This window comes from Festucalex cinctus, chromosome 8 (assembly GCF_051991245.1).
Source record: "Festucalex cinctus isolate MCC-2025b chromosome 8, RoL_Fcin_1.0, whole genome shotgun sequence".
Classification (NCBI taxonomy): Eukaryota; Metazoa; Chordata; class Actinopteri; order Syngnathiformes; family Syngnathidae; genus Festucalex; species Festucalex cinctus.
In genome coordinates this window covers 8,788,013-8,803,250 of record NC_135418.1, presented here as the reverse complement: position 1 = coordinate 8,803,250, position 15,238 = coordinate 8,788,013, and the positions used below count along the sequence as shown (strand labels likewise).

Below are 15,238 nucleotides of genomic sequence, written 5' to 3'. Positions count from 1 at the left end.
TGTTTGTCTCTGTGTGCCCTGCGATTGGCTGGCAACCAGTCCAGGGTGTCCCCTGCCTACTGCCCAGAGCCAGCTGAGATAGGCGCCAGCAGCCCCCGCGACCCTTGTGAGGAATAAGCGGTCAAGAAAATGGATGGATGGATGGATTTCCAAGCCAAATAGGAAAATATTAGTCGGGGAGGTGACATCCACATTTAATATCCAACAGATACAGAGAAACACACAATCAAATCTGGAAAATATGTGGTGCCAAAAGCTATAAACAGAGGATATACAGTATAATGTGCTTTAGTGAGAAAACACACTTTTGTTTAACACAAAAAAAAATTCTGGCTAAGTCACGTGTGACCTAAGGAATTTTCCTTTTTTTTTTTTTTGTTTTTTTTGTCCATAGTAGAATAAAGTGCAATTACACAGACATTACAGCAGGTGGCAGTGGCTCTCACATTTTCAGTTCGCAGGAGTAATAACTTGTCTGCAGAAGTGTACTTCCAACAATTTTAAAGACAAATGATACTAGAGGCGGAGAGTTTGGGGGTGGGGGATGGTGGTGGGGGCAAAATATTTTCTTCTTCCTTGGGGAAATAAAAAATAATTGACAAGTACTGATGTACAGTATATACTATATATTAGTAGCTGTTTTTAAAGAAACGTGACATTACATTTCACTGCAGCATTATAAACGTGGCTTGTTGACTCACATGGTGCACATTAGTGTTAGACCAATACCGATACTGGTATCGGCAGAGGTGCCGATACTGCATTAAAACAGTGATATTAGTATCGGTGAGTCCTCACAAGTAACATACCGATACCATTAATTCCAACTCTAATATAGGATTTTGAATGCAGCATCTTGAGTCTTGCTCGTGCACAGCATTCACTGATATGTGACATGTTCACTGCATGCCGATCTAAGATATCCGATTGGCACTTGAATGCTCTGAACCAATGGCAGGACAGCTTTTTCATGTTGAGGGGGAAAAAAAAACCGTAGGTATCGGTATGGTATAGGGGTGTGCTCAAAAAAATCGATATGGCAATACATCGTATCGATACGCAAGCATCAGAATCGATATTGCTCATTAATTTTAAATACGCAGGTAAAGCAAATTTGCCCGCTTGGGGGTAAACCAGAAGAGCTGCTAACAAAAATATTTTTGCCGTCCAGCATAATAAACATATCACTTATGTATATGACTGTTATAATAAAAATGCAAGTAAATTAATGTAAAATATTGGGATACGTATCACCTTGAAGATCATGTATTGGGATTAGAGGTGGGACAAAAATCGATATCGCAATATATTGTTGCGTTCTCTGTTGCAATAAATTATCGATACAGTAGATATCGATGTCATGCGTCCAGTTGTGCAGTGTTATGTTATAAATGTTTCTGCACTTTAATTTGTCTCACTTTACAATGTTTATAGTTAAAAGGCTAAGAGGCAGTGAGGCACAATGCAGAACTTTGTACATTGTACATGTTTTGGCATTAAATAAATGCATTTTCCTTTTTATGGGCATTTTTTTGTTTTTTTTCAGTCACATATCATGATATATTGCTAATTATTTTGACAATATAACAAAAATCGTAGATATAGTGTATCGTGATATTATCGATATCGTGAGTCAAATATTGTCACAGTATCGAATCGTGGTTTACCCGTATCGTCCCACCCCTAATTGGGGTACATATGTATCGGGAGCCCTAAATCGTGATACATATCGTATCGTGAGGTTGTTGACAATACCCAGCCCTAGTATGGTATCGGTATCGGCCGATACTGTAAATCTGGGTATCGAAATCGGTTTCGGGGGCCAAAAAAACTGTAACGGAACAACACTAGTGCACATCGACATAACAAATACCAAGCCAATCCATGTGTAATAAATTTATTTTTGAGTTGGAATCAGAAAAGAGAAAACATGGCCTGTTGCAACAGCATCATTGGCCCCAAATTAAAGGAACTATTTCACGAATGAGTGGAGCAATGGCCATTGGCAAGCTGAGCCCTTTGTCCCAGGCTATCAAGAGACTCACTGGGCGGAAAAATACATGCCAAAAAAATAAAAATCACACCTTTAAATGCATTTTTAGACAGCGGCAGCCAAAATGCAACACATTTTAAAATGAGGTGTATTTGGTAATTAGTATAATAATGATAAAGTTGTACAGTATCATGTAGCTTTGTGTAAATCGTTTGATAATATCCCTGAAATTGCTTTTCTATCTAGCCATCCAACACCATCCTTCCATTTTCCATGCCGTTTATTTTCATTATTAGGGTCATGGGGGAGCTAGGGGCCTAAATCAGATGACTTTGGGTGAGAGGTATGGTACACTGAATTGTTCATCAGCCTGTCAGAGACTATTGCATTAGTTTGGGGGGGGATCGCCCGGCACACAGTTGCCTGGTGTTAAATGTAGGTTGTCACTGCCTGCTCTCGAGTGCAATGTCTATGATGCTGTCTTAGTGAAGCAGACAGATGTATCCCCCAGCCTTTTATCACACACATACACTGACAGAAGCATGAGCAGCGATGTAGGTTAAGTACCTGGCTGGAGGGCAACATCTGTATCCACACCTGGACTCATCCAACGAATCCTCATCTTTCCTCTTCTTACTAATCATTTAAAATTCACAGTCTACAATTTCTTTTTATAACCACCTGAACAGTAAAAGTACCTAAATGTCTGATTAAAAAAATTAAAAGATCATTTAAATTTCATATTCCTCCACTTCCTTCATCTCATTTAATGCATTTGAAAGAAATAGAGAGGAAAAAAATCACGTGCGTTATAAGGTGGCTTTGATTTGATCTATTTGCTCACATCGGATGAATAAATAAAAGGATCATCTTTAAGCCAGTATATTTATTTTAGCTGTATTATTATTATTATTATTATTATTATTGTTATTATTATTATTAATTTAAAGGTGGACATAAGCGCAACTCTGTCTGGCATCACATGCACGGACATGTGTGGGACTCATGCAACAGTCTCTCTTGCTTTCAGCCAACAGATTAACTGAGTGAGGAGTCATCCCCAAAGCTAAATCTCCACCATTACATAAATCATCAAAAGCAGATATACAAGGCAGGAAAACAATATTATACTATAAATTAATAGGATACTACTTTCAAAATGTTTTTCTTTGAATCTTTACTTCAAATAATGTCAGCAGTACCTGGAAAGTTGAAATACAAGTTCTACCAAAATATTTTGTAAGAAAGTGCTACAAAATTGCACACAAATTCTCAATCTCAAACAATCGCAGGCAAGATGTCATATGAAGATGTTGAGGCAAACTTCATCGTTTTGCGTCTTTGGCTGACAACATAATGCTTCTGCACCAGGTAGACACATTCCATAACATTACATGCTCCACGTATGCATCATATAATCTGCTAATCTCTGCTAATTTCGCTCAAATCATTGAGCGAAATTGTTGTTATATCTTGGAGTGATCCTATGATGAATGAGGCTGTCATTTGGTGGCAGATGGATCAGAAATAATTAAGCTGGCTGAGTCCGTACAACAAATGTACATACCAAATTATACAGCAGTTTACTTCAATGTAAAAAAAAAAAAAAAAGTTGGAAAATGTTACTTTCGACGTTGTCGATACATTAATAAAGTTTTTAATCATATCAACATGACATTGGAACGACTTGAATTCTAATTCTAATTTGCTGTGAACCTTTTGGAAGCAAATGCTACTCTTGTTGGCACCATAGCCAACAACAGGATGTTGCGGTGGGGCATAGCATAAACAGAAGATTAATATTTACTGATTCTCCATTATGGTGAATTGATATTGTAATGTAGCTATCATTTAGCACCCCTAGCATTGGCCCTAAAACAGCCCTAGTGTTGTGTACTGAAAGGTTTGGATCCCAAATGCAGACACAAATAAGATTTTCTCCATTTATTCACATCAAGAGGCAGAAACTCAGAGACGCTGTACACCGGACAGTTGGACAATAATCCGGCAAACCACACACAATTCACAGACTACACCTACAGACAGTGAATCGTAAAGGACTAAAGAACGACATCACATAAGGTCCAGACATCACCTAAAGGATTAAAGGTAGACATCACGAACATCACGTTTTGTAAACAGACACTTGTTACATCAGTACCTAATAGACACATAACTGTCACGCCGCCACCGGCGTGGCGGTCCATGCTTTTATTTTTGTGTCCATGTTTCCTGTCTTACTTTGAAATCCTAACTCTCCTCTCACCCCAGGTCACTTGCCCTTCCTGCCGCTCACTCATTACCGGTCCCCGTCCATGATTATCACCACCTGCCACCAATCAACCCACACAATAAAAGCCATCTGCATTCTCCCCTCCGTTGCCGAAGTGTCACAGTCAGTGCATGGAAGCGTCCCACAGTCCTCATGACCTCGTTCACGTTGCCTTGTGTTTTTGCCTTGTTTTTGTGCCTTTTCCTCCCCAGTGGAGCGCCTTTAGTTACCCCTTTTGCCTTGTGCCCTTTTTCCTCCCTAGCGGAGCGCCTTTTGTTGTCCCCAGTACCTTTTGCCTGTTTTTTCCTCCCTAGTGGAGCGCTTTTTGTTCTCCACTTTTTTGATTCCCCGTTCTCCTCTCGGTTTGAGAGGAGACAGCTGTTGGCCGGAAATAAACCTGTTGCCTTGGTGGCCTACCTTACTCCTGCGTCTGAGTCCTACCTTACCTCGTCGTGTCAGTACACTTCGGCCAGCATGGACCCAGCAGGCAAGGTCGAGGCTGCATTGCAGAGCCAGGAGGCCCGGCTTGACAACCAGGACCGGATCCAATAGAACTGGCTAAGATCGGCGGACTCCGAAGGAGAGAGGAACCCACCCCCTGGTCACGGCCACCGGAGGCAGGGAGGCCACAACCCATCCTCCCTCCCCGACTGGAACCAGGAGAGGTGGGTCTCGCCAGAGAGGAACCCATGCAACTTGGAAGGGCTCGGCTTACGCCCGAGGAGCGACAGCGCTGCCGCCGAGAGGGCCGTTGCTTCTATTGTGGGGGTCTTGGCCACCTGGTGGGAACCTGCACCACGAAGGGCGGCTCACCGGTGAGTTCCTCGTCATCCCGACCCGCCAAGAACCACAGGCTCACGCAGATTCAGATAACCCACCACAATGTCACTTCAGATCTGCCAGCCCTCATCGACTCCGGTTCCGACGAGAGCCTCATGGACTGGGAGCTCGTAAGGCAAATACGAGCCTCCACCGAACCCCTTTCCTCGACCATCCAGGCTAGAGCACTGAACGGCAAGGAACTCTTCAAGATCACTCACATCACTGAACCCCTGGGAGTCCGAATCGGACAGCACTTCGAGACTCTCCGCTTCCACGTTTTCCACGCTTCATCCCCCACTTTGGTTCTGGGCCATCCTTGGTTGCGTCTACATAACCCCAGAATTGACTGGAACTCGGGAGCCATTCTGGAGTGGGGAAAGGAATGCAACACTCACGGATTGGAACAACCCGCACCCCGGAACACCACAGCCCAGGTCCACCAGGTGACTCTCGCTCCACCGGCTAAAGAAGAATACCCTAACCTGCAAACCGTTCCCTCCTGCTACCACCACCTGCGGGAGGTTTTCAGTAAGACCAAGGCCATGACTCTTCCTCCACACCGACCGTACGACTGCCCGATTGACTTGATTCCCAGTTCAACCATCCCCAAGGGGAGACTGTACTCGGTCTCAGGACCCGAACGCCAGGCCATGAACAATTACATTGACGACTCCTTGAAAGCCGGCCTCATCCGACCGTCTTCCTCACCTGCTGGCGCAGGTTTTTTCTTCGTGAGTAAAAAGGATGGATCCCTACGCCCCTGCATTGATTACAGTCCCTTGAATGATATCACTGTTAAGAACCGGTACCCATTGCCCTTGATGTCCTCGGTGTTCGATCAGCTGCAACAAGCTAAGATCTTCACCAAGCTCGATCTCCGGAACGCCTATCACCTCATTCGGATCCGTGAGGGAGATGAATGGAAGACAGGCTTCAACACTCACCGGGGACATTACGAGTACCTGGTCATGCCTTTCGGCCTCACGAACGCTCCAGCCGTCTTCCAGGCCATGATAAATGAGGTATTCAAAGATTTCATAGACCACTTTGTATATGTTTATCTCGACGACATCTTGATCTACTCACCCAACCAAAAAAGCCATCAAGACCATGTGAGCCTAGTCTTGCAACGCCTGCTGAATCATCAGCTTTACGTGAAAGCAGAAAAGAGCCTGTTCCACGTCAACACCATCTCCTTCTTGGGATTCGTCGTGTCACCCGGAAGAGTGGAGATGGAAGCAGACAAGGTCAGCGCCGTGCGAGATTGGCCCACGCCGGACTCACGAAAGAAAGTCCAGCAATTCCTCGGATTCGCCAAATTTTACCGGCGATTTATCAGAAACTTCAGCACCATTGCCGCCCCCCTGCACGCCTTGACCTCCCCACAGGTTTGATTTATGTGGAACACGGAAGCCGAAAGAGCATTCAAGGACTTAAAAGCTCGCTTCACTAATGCCCCAATCCTCAGAGTCCCTGACCCCAAACGCCAGTTCGTGGTGGAGGTGGACGCCTCGAGTATTGGTATTGGGGCAGTTCTGTCCCAGCGTTGTCAAGAGGACGGCAAGACACATCCCTGCGCCTTCCTCTCACGAGAATTATCTAAAGCTGAATGCAACTACTCGGTCGGTGATTGGGAGCTCCTAGCTGTAAAAGTGGCTCTCGAAGAGTGGAGACACTGGTTGGAAGGCGCCGTACTCCCCTTCGTGATCTGGACCGACCACCGAAATCTGGAATACTTACGCCAGGCCAAAAGACTCAACCCTCGACAGGCCAGATGGTCTTTGTTTTTTAACCGCTTCGTATTCTCTCTGACCTACAGACCCGGCAGTAAGAACGTCAAGGCTGACTCTTTATCAAGAATCCACGAGTCCGAGCCATTGGAAGCCGAGCCTGAGACCATTCTGCCCCGGGACTGCATAGTCGGGGCCATGAGATGGCAAATTGAGGACGACGTCAAAGAGGCACTACGGAACGTCACTCCCCCCACGTCATGCCCACCACGTCGACTCTTTGTGCCTGAGGAACTGAGGGCCCAGGTAATACACTGGGCCCACACTTCACGATTATTTTGCCATCCTGGAGTCCGCAGGACCATGTATGCTGTCGCCCGGAGATTCTGGTGGCCGGCAATGGAAACCACAATCAAGGACTACGTAGCTGCCTGTCCTATCTGTGCCCGCAACAAGACGTCCAACCAGTCCCGGATGGGTCTACTCCAGCCACTACCAATCCCATCCAGACCATGGGCGGAAATATCAGTAGACTTCGTAACCGGACTGCCCCCATCTCACGGTAAAACCACGATCCTCACAGTTGTTGACAGATTCTCTAAAATGGTTCGCTTCATCCCACTAACCAAGCTCCCATCCGCCAAGACCACAGCAGATATCATGATTCATCACATTTTCCGGTTCTATGGTTTCCCATTACACATCGTCTCAGACCGTGGACCACAGTTCGTCTCCCGATTCTGGGCACAATTTTGTAAAGCCCTAGGTGCCAAAGCCAACCTGACTTCTGGTTACCATCCTGAGGCCAATGGGCAGGCAGAACGGCTGAACCAGCAGCTCGAAACCGGTCTCCGATGCCTCGTCTCCCAGAACCCGACAACCTGGAGCAAGTATCTGGTATGGGTCGAGCTCGCACACAACTCTTTGCCCACATCTGCCACAGGTCTCACCCCGTTTAAATGCGTCCACGGCTACGATCCACCATTCTTCGCCGAACTGGAAGAGGAAGCAACGGTCCCCTCGGTCCAGGCCATGATCCGTCGGTGCCACAAGGTCTGGTCGGCGGCCCGGACGGCGCTTCAACGCCAGGGAGACCGGGTGAAGAGGGCCGCCGACCGGAAAAGGAGACCGGCACCCGAATACCGCCCAGGCCAGCGGGTGTGGCTATCAGCCAAACACCTCAGACTCAAAAGTACCATGTCCAAAACTGGCCCCGCGATTTGTGGGGCCTTTTCCAGTAACCAAGTCCATAGGTCCTGCTGCAGTTCGTCTTCGCCTGCCAAGATCCCTCAAAGTCCATCCCACGTTCCATGTCAGCCAAGTAAAACCGGTCCACGAAAGCCCGCTTGTGCCCTCCGAACCCGACCCACCCCCCCCCCGGAGATGATTGAAGGCGGCCCCGTTTACAAGGTCAGAAAACTTTTGGATGTTCGTAATCGGGGCCGCGGAAGACAGTATCTAGTAGACTGGGAGGGATACGGCCCGGAGGAAAGGCAATGGGTTCCCTCCCGGTTCATCGTTGATCCCTCGTTAATTGAAGATTTTTACGCTGAACACCCTGACATTCCTGGGCCGTCAAGAGCCGGCCGTTGAGGGGGGGGTACTGTCACGCCGCCACCGGCGTGGCGGTCCATGCTTTTATTTTTGTGTCCATGTTTCCTGTCTTACTTTGAAATCCTAACTCTCCTCTCACCCCAGGTCACTTGCCCTTCCTGCCGCTCACTCTTTACCGGTCCCCGTCCATGATTATCACCACCTGCCACCAATCAACCCACACAATAAAAGCCATCTGCATTCTCCCCTCCGTTGCCGAAGTGTCACAGTCAGTGCATGGAAGCGTCCCACAGTCCTCATGACCTCGTTCACGTTGCCTTGTGTTTTTGCCTTGTTTTTGTGCCTTTTCCTCCCCAGTGGAGCGCCTTTAGTTACCCCTTTTGCCTTGTGCCCTTTTTCCTCCCTAGCGGAGCGCCTTTTGTTGTCCCCAGTACCTTTTGCCTGTTTTTTCCTCCCTAGTGGAGCGCTTTTTGTTCTCCACTTTTTTGATTCCCCGTTCTCCTCTCGGTTTGAGAGGAGACAGCTGTTGGCCGGAAATAAACCTGTTGCCTTGCTGGCCTACCTTACTCCTGCGTCTGAGTCCTACCTTACCTCGTCGTGTCAATAACAGGTCATGAACTCTGGTGCATGCGACCCAGGCCATGACACCTAGCCTTTCCACGGAAAATTAAACTGGCATACCCTTAACCAGTCCCTAGTCCATAATAATAATAGTAATAATAATAATAAAATAACAATTAAAAAAAACGGAAATGCCTACTCTCACCCGTCCCTAGTACCAAAAAAAGGCTGCATTGACACAGATGACAAAAAAAAAATTATACCTCTCCCGGATTATTTATATATGATAAAACAAACCTCATATACAGTATATCCTCCTTCATGGCAGTTAGTCTTATAATCTTTGAGCAAGAGCTACAGTATATTCTCAAGTACCACCAAGTTGGCCTACCTAAAAGACCACTCAGGAAAGTGTCATTCAGTCAATAGGTGTCATAACAATGTATTTTTCTTTATGAACAAATGATTTCCAAGGATACCCCACCATCAAGTATTGTGCAAACTCATTATGTAATGTAATTGTGTAACGTGCCCCCATCCACACCCACTGCCAGTCCCAAGCCCAGTTACAAAATGGATGGGTTGAATGAGAAAGGGCACCTGTCATAAAAACTGTGCCGCCTAAAAGATGCGAGTGACTCGCTGTGGCAGCCCCTGATGGGAAAAGCCAAAGGATGTGGAAAAATTGTGTAACTTTGCAAACGGATCCACTATTCTCTCTTTGTGGAAATGCAGTCAATAGTAACAACTAAAGCCTTGGTGACTATTTCACAACATATTGTCATCTGCGGCCCACTCTGTTCTTTAATCAGGAATTCAGCAGGAATTTAGCAGGAATTCTGTCATATATGCTGTATTAGTTTAGACTTTTTTCATTAAATTGATTCACTAAAATGTACTTCATTACGTATGTACTATTTTCTTCTTTTTTTTTGGAAAGAGTAACATTAAATATGAATTGCTTCAATTATAATTCAATTCACGATGAGTAATGCAGTTAATGCGGTAGTCGATCCAAACATTTTCTTTACAATAATATGTTTTATGCAACACACTAGTCTAAACACAGTGTTCTGATTAGGGATGTAACGATATCCAAACATTACGATACGATATTATCACCATATAAAGCTCACAATATGATAATTATCACAATATTGTGGGGACGTTGGCGACATTTAAAAAAGGTCAAAATATTGTAAAAAAAAAATAAAATAAAAAAAAGTGCATTTAAAAAAAAAATGTGCTTCCTTTTGTACATAACGTCAATTGCACATATTGACTTGCTTCACAGGCAGATTACGTTCCCTTTCACCTGACAATTAGTGTAGATTTTAAACATAAAAGGGCCAAAACATCCCTAATGAAAATTAAATTGCACTAAAAAACTATCCACCAGAGGGTGCTAGAACTGCACAAGTGGAAATCAACCTGACTTTTTTAACAGATGTGTTGCATTTAAATATTGTGAACATGACGACGACAATATCATGACAGTTTTATCGTTACTTCCCTTGTTCTGATTAATATTGTGTTTGTGGCATATGAGTGAAACAGCTATTTATAAACAGCCATTTTATTAGCTGTTGACTGAAAAACAACATCACGGTTGCTCAGGGTTCAGGTAAACGACCAATCACGGCTCAGATTGCAAATGTCACATGACCAAACTCAGAAAACAGGTTAGCCATGATTGGTCGTTCCCTATTGCTCCAAGATTGCAAGGAAATCTCAGATTCCTCGAAATGTCCCTCCCCCTGAAAAAAAAAAGTGATAAAATATGCACTGCTGTGTGTACAATTCATTATGAGCTAGAATACCTTCATCTTTTGTTCAGAATCAACTACATATAACAAATAATTGACACAACTTCCTTCTCATTCATCCCTGCAGTGCCACGGCACTTTTATTTATTTACACAGTCGGATGCTTCTTCGTAGAGTGGGTTGTTCCACTGCGCAAAACGTGGATAAATGTTGGGCTTTTTCCCACCCATCAGACGCTCAGCGTATCTGGAGTTTTATGGAACAGTGATATTGGATACTGTGCGATAATTGGATGATCTGTCCGAGGCGTGAAAAATGAGCTTCATCTCATTTGAATGACCAGCGGCCGCCACTGGCCCTGAGCTACTGTGATGTCATTTTCAGTCGACAGCAAGTGGCAGAATGGCAACCTCCTTAGACAGGGGGGGAAACAGGTGTTTTTTGCTGCTTGGTTCATGTTCCACAAATGCAATGTTAATCATTTTTACATTATTGGGGGTGCATAGAACATATTGTAAAGATTTTTATTTATTTATTTTACTTCTATTGGAGTGGGGGGATAACTTCCCCTTTAACGCTTTTCCTGCCAAGAACGCTAATTCACGCTAATGAAAATCCCATCGAGTTCTGCTAATAACGTTCATTGTCGTCAACTGTTTTTGTGGGGGGAGGTTCCCCCAAATGGGGCACTGCAATGTCTTGTCTTGTCTGGTTTCATGAATGAGTTGAAAACTTTTTTTTTCTTCTTTTTTTTTTAAATCAACCACCATGGCCAGCATATGGCAGCATTGTATCTCTTTTCAATTGGCTCACATGGATCACATTACATGAAAAGATGGCAGATCTTAGGGAATACGTTTGTCACATTAAATCTAATTCACAGAGCGTCACTAAACCAAAAATATTAGTGTCAAAGTCACTGTTGTGCAGAAAACAAACGTATCAATTCACAAAAAGCTTCTTTTTTTTTTGTCTTTTTTTTTTCCATTATAACGTGCTATATTTTCAAATGGTGACTACTAAAGAACGGAATAAGATAGAATCATACTTTTTTTTTCCTAACGAGAGAATGGAATCCAGTCCTTCATATAGAATCCACCATGTTTACGTAGTCATAGCACACAATATTCTGTTTGCCTTGAAAGATGAGTGAAAATGCTTGAAATCTGCTGGCACTCTAGGGGATTTCTTTTTGGGTAACGTTTGGCAGTAAAAGAGTTAAATTATGAGAATATTTTTATTTATTAATGTGATTTCTGAATATACTATATAATATAAGATTAAAAAAACTATTCATGCATAGTACATAAAATACACAAGACACATATATTATTCAAGATTGAATTGAAATACCTTTACTTTTCACTCACCCCTGGACTATAGTCTTTGCAGCAACTGAACCACATTAACAGTAACAATATACGATATATTTGTAACCCAAAAATAAAAATGTAATGCCCACGTTTCTAAACTGCAATAGAACTATCATCCAAAATGTAAAACTGAGCAAAGCTATATACGGTAGTATGCATAGATCAGAATGCAATTAATTTCCCCTCTTGTGGTAATGGTGGGGAGGGGGTGGGAGACATATGAGTCCTCTCCAGAAAACCTTTGCAATGAAAGACTGAAAGACCACACTGGCAATTAGTCTTTCTCACTGTCGCTCTCTCTTGCACTCTGTTTCTTTTTCTGTTTTCTGGGTGCATTAACCTCAGCTCCACACTGCTCCGGAACAAAGAAAGGGCTGTTTTTTTGTTAGTGTGTGCGTGTGTGAATGTGGACATTCACGGTCCAACATTACATACAAATACACTCATTTAAAAAAAAAAATACAATAAATCTTCCACTTCCATAATTCCTACACAGACACTCTCGCAAAAAGGTTGAATAAATATTTAGTGACAAAGCATGTTGAGTAGTAAAACCTCAACAAACAGCTTATTCACCAGTTGCTAACATAATAAGGGACACAACACAAGCACACATTCAAAGCAGTATGTATACTGAAGGAGAACTAATTCCACTTGATATTTTTCACTAAAATTAGTAGCAAATTCCTCATAGAGTTCTGGACTCACCCAAGCAAGTGGCAGTAAAATGGTAACTAAATACTTCCATTAAGATTTATAGAAGAATTTATATCCATATGCTTCTATGGAAGACAACCGTCAGCTACCTCTTCATCAGCAAGCTCAATATGTCAACAGTGACTAACAGATTGAACCGTGCCTGACAACTTCTGAGGACTTGTAGATGTAGCTGCACATTGCAATAGCATGCCCCCAAAACATAACCAACATAATTAATGTTTTCCAATCATTTGTGGCTGGCAAATGATTCTAAATTGTGAGTGTGCATGTGTGGGACATACAAGTCAGTGGTGTCAGATGAAACCACGTGGCATTTACCTTCAAGCAGCCTCAAAATAAAATTCAAAAAAATAACTTTCACAGCATTCATAATCCACAAAAAATATGCTGTTCATTTATTGCAAAACCTGTAAAATGTTTAAAGTGATATTGACTTTCAGAAGAATTACAACCAGAGAAAAAGATCAAAGACTTAAGTTGACACGCTTCAGCAAAGAACACACACACACACACATGTATGCAGGTACACACAATTACCTTTCTCAATGTAACTCTTCAATCCAGGTTGCCATACAGTATTGTATCTCCATCTGTATCAATCCCCGAGAAAAAAAAGAAAAAAAAAAACAGACTGGACAGCTAGCTGTTACTCAAATACACAATCATTGACCACTGGTGACAGGTGTAAAAAATGTCATTGTGGCCATTTGCTCACCATCATTTTCATTCATGATCTTTTTTCCGAATCTTCCAGTCTGTGTTTGTGTCGCGCTTTCAGATCTGAGTGCCTCTCAGCCTGATCTCTGCTCTCCCTCGCACACTCTTTCCATCTGTCACCGCCCCCTCGTTTTACCCCTCCCACCTCATGAATTATTAATGAGCCTCAGACACGTGCCGCAGTCAAACATGGTCACACACGCAAACTTAACGAACACATTAACAGGATTTTACAGAAAACGCTAGTACCTTCAATTGAACAATATAAACTTTATATTGTTTTATATATGCTTTATATTTAGATTCTAAAGCAAACTGTACCGACCAACAAAAGCATACTTGCCACCTGAGTGGCTAAAATTGTGTGACATCTAAAAATGTCTGTACAGAGGAAAACATGATTAATAATACATTTTGAAAAAATTTAATTCTGAATAAAAGTAATAAAATTGGTCAAGATCAACACAAAATAAACCGACTCTTTCCAGCATTACCCCGGGTTTTCACCGGATGCGGTTTCGGTGCGGTTGCGGTGCGGTTGCGGTGCGGTCCGGCGACGCAAGCAATTAGATTCCATTCATTCGAATGGTGCAGTTTACACCGCTTGCGGGTGCGTTGCGTGTCGACTGCGTCTCAGCTGCGGCGTGCCGCAGGCCTCCCGCAAGGATAGACCTATTTTCTATTTTTGCCGGACGCCGCAGCGGTAGGCCTCCGGCAAATGGCAAGCTAGCACAAAACACATCGAGCGGGACAGGAAGACCGACGCAGTTTCAAAATAAATTTCCGGTTACCTTTCAGAATAAAACACTCGCCAGCTCCTATTTCGCAAGCTTTTCAGCAAAACGTGACGTGGGCGTCGCCGGGCCATGTGCTCATTCACGGTTTAGACACCAGCGAACATGGACGAGGAGAGGTTTATATTGGAGGTGGAAAACCACAAAATAATATATGACACAACACATCCTTTTTATAAGGACAACAAAAAAAAGGATGCTGCATGGAATCTCATAGCAGAAGAAGAAGAAAAGGTTAAATCAAAAGAAGTCCACCTCTCTTTCTGCTTCTCTGTTGAGCACAGACTCTGTATGTTTGTCGTTGTGAAATGCCACATGATCGCGCGCGCGCGGTCCTGCGAGACACGTTGGGAAGTGGGCGGCGACGGAGCTGCCGGACCGCAGCTGTGCGGAGCCGGTGTGGATTGACAAAAAAATTGACCCGTCCGGAGCACGCAGTCGAGACGCACCGCACCGCAACCGCACCGCAACCGCACCACAACCGCACCGCAACCACATCCGGTGAAAACCCGGGGTTACAGATCAAGGGCTCTGTTTTTGTTGACTGGCAGATGTGCACTCGACGTAAAAACGGCCGCATCTCAATTTTCGTGGTGGCGCAACACAAATCTGCGTCATTAGGGGCATTCTGGCAGTCACAGCTGCCACACCTCCGGCGCATCTGGAAATTTAGTAACAGAAATTAGTGACTGCGCTCAGCCTTAATGCGGCTCTATCTCCATTTTCCTGGCAGGGCAAGTGTTAATCTAGCATGTTGGTGAATTTGGTTGACATAACTTTGCCTCCCTAGGCGTTCCAGTGTGCCGTGCTGCCCCACCCCTCAGGAAATCCAGCATTGCCATGTGTAGTAAATCCAGTGCAAACTGCACTCAACTGTCAAACTTTGTGGGCGTGTTTATGCCAATATATTAGTGCAATATGCTTGGTGAATAGGAT

At 44.0% G+C, this 15,238-nt stretch overlaps 1 protein-coding gene across 20 annotated transcripts in view; it reads right to left on the bottom strand.

The window, feature by feature from the left end:
* The window catches only part of nfasca (neurofascin homolog (chicken) a), a 103,903-nt gene extending 90,305 nt beyond the window's left edge, over nt 1-13,598 (bottom strand). For 17 of the 20 annotated variants that reach the window (XR_013284764.1, XR_013284765.1, XM_077530706.1 and 14 more), the window contains exon 1: nt 13,329-13,590. The gene's annotated coding sequence lies outside the window, so the exon portion shown is untranslated. Of the gene's footprint in view, nt 1-13,328 lie in introns of all 20 variants that reach the window. The other 3 variants (XM_077530704.1, XM_077530707.1, XM_077530709.1) reach the window with 3 other exon arrangements.
* Nucleotides 13,599-15,238: the final 1,640 nt, after the last annotated feature.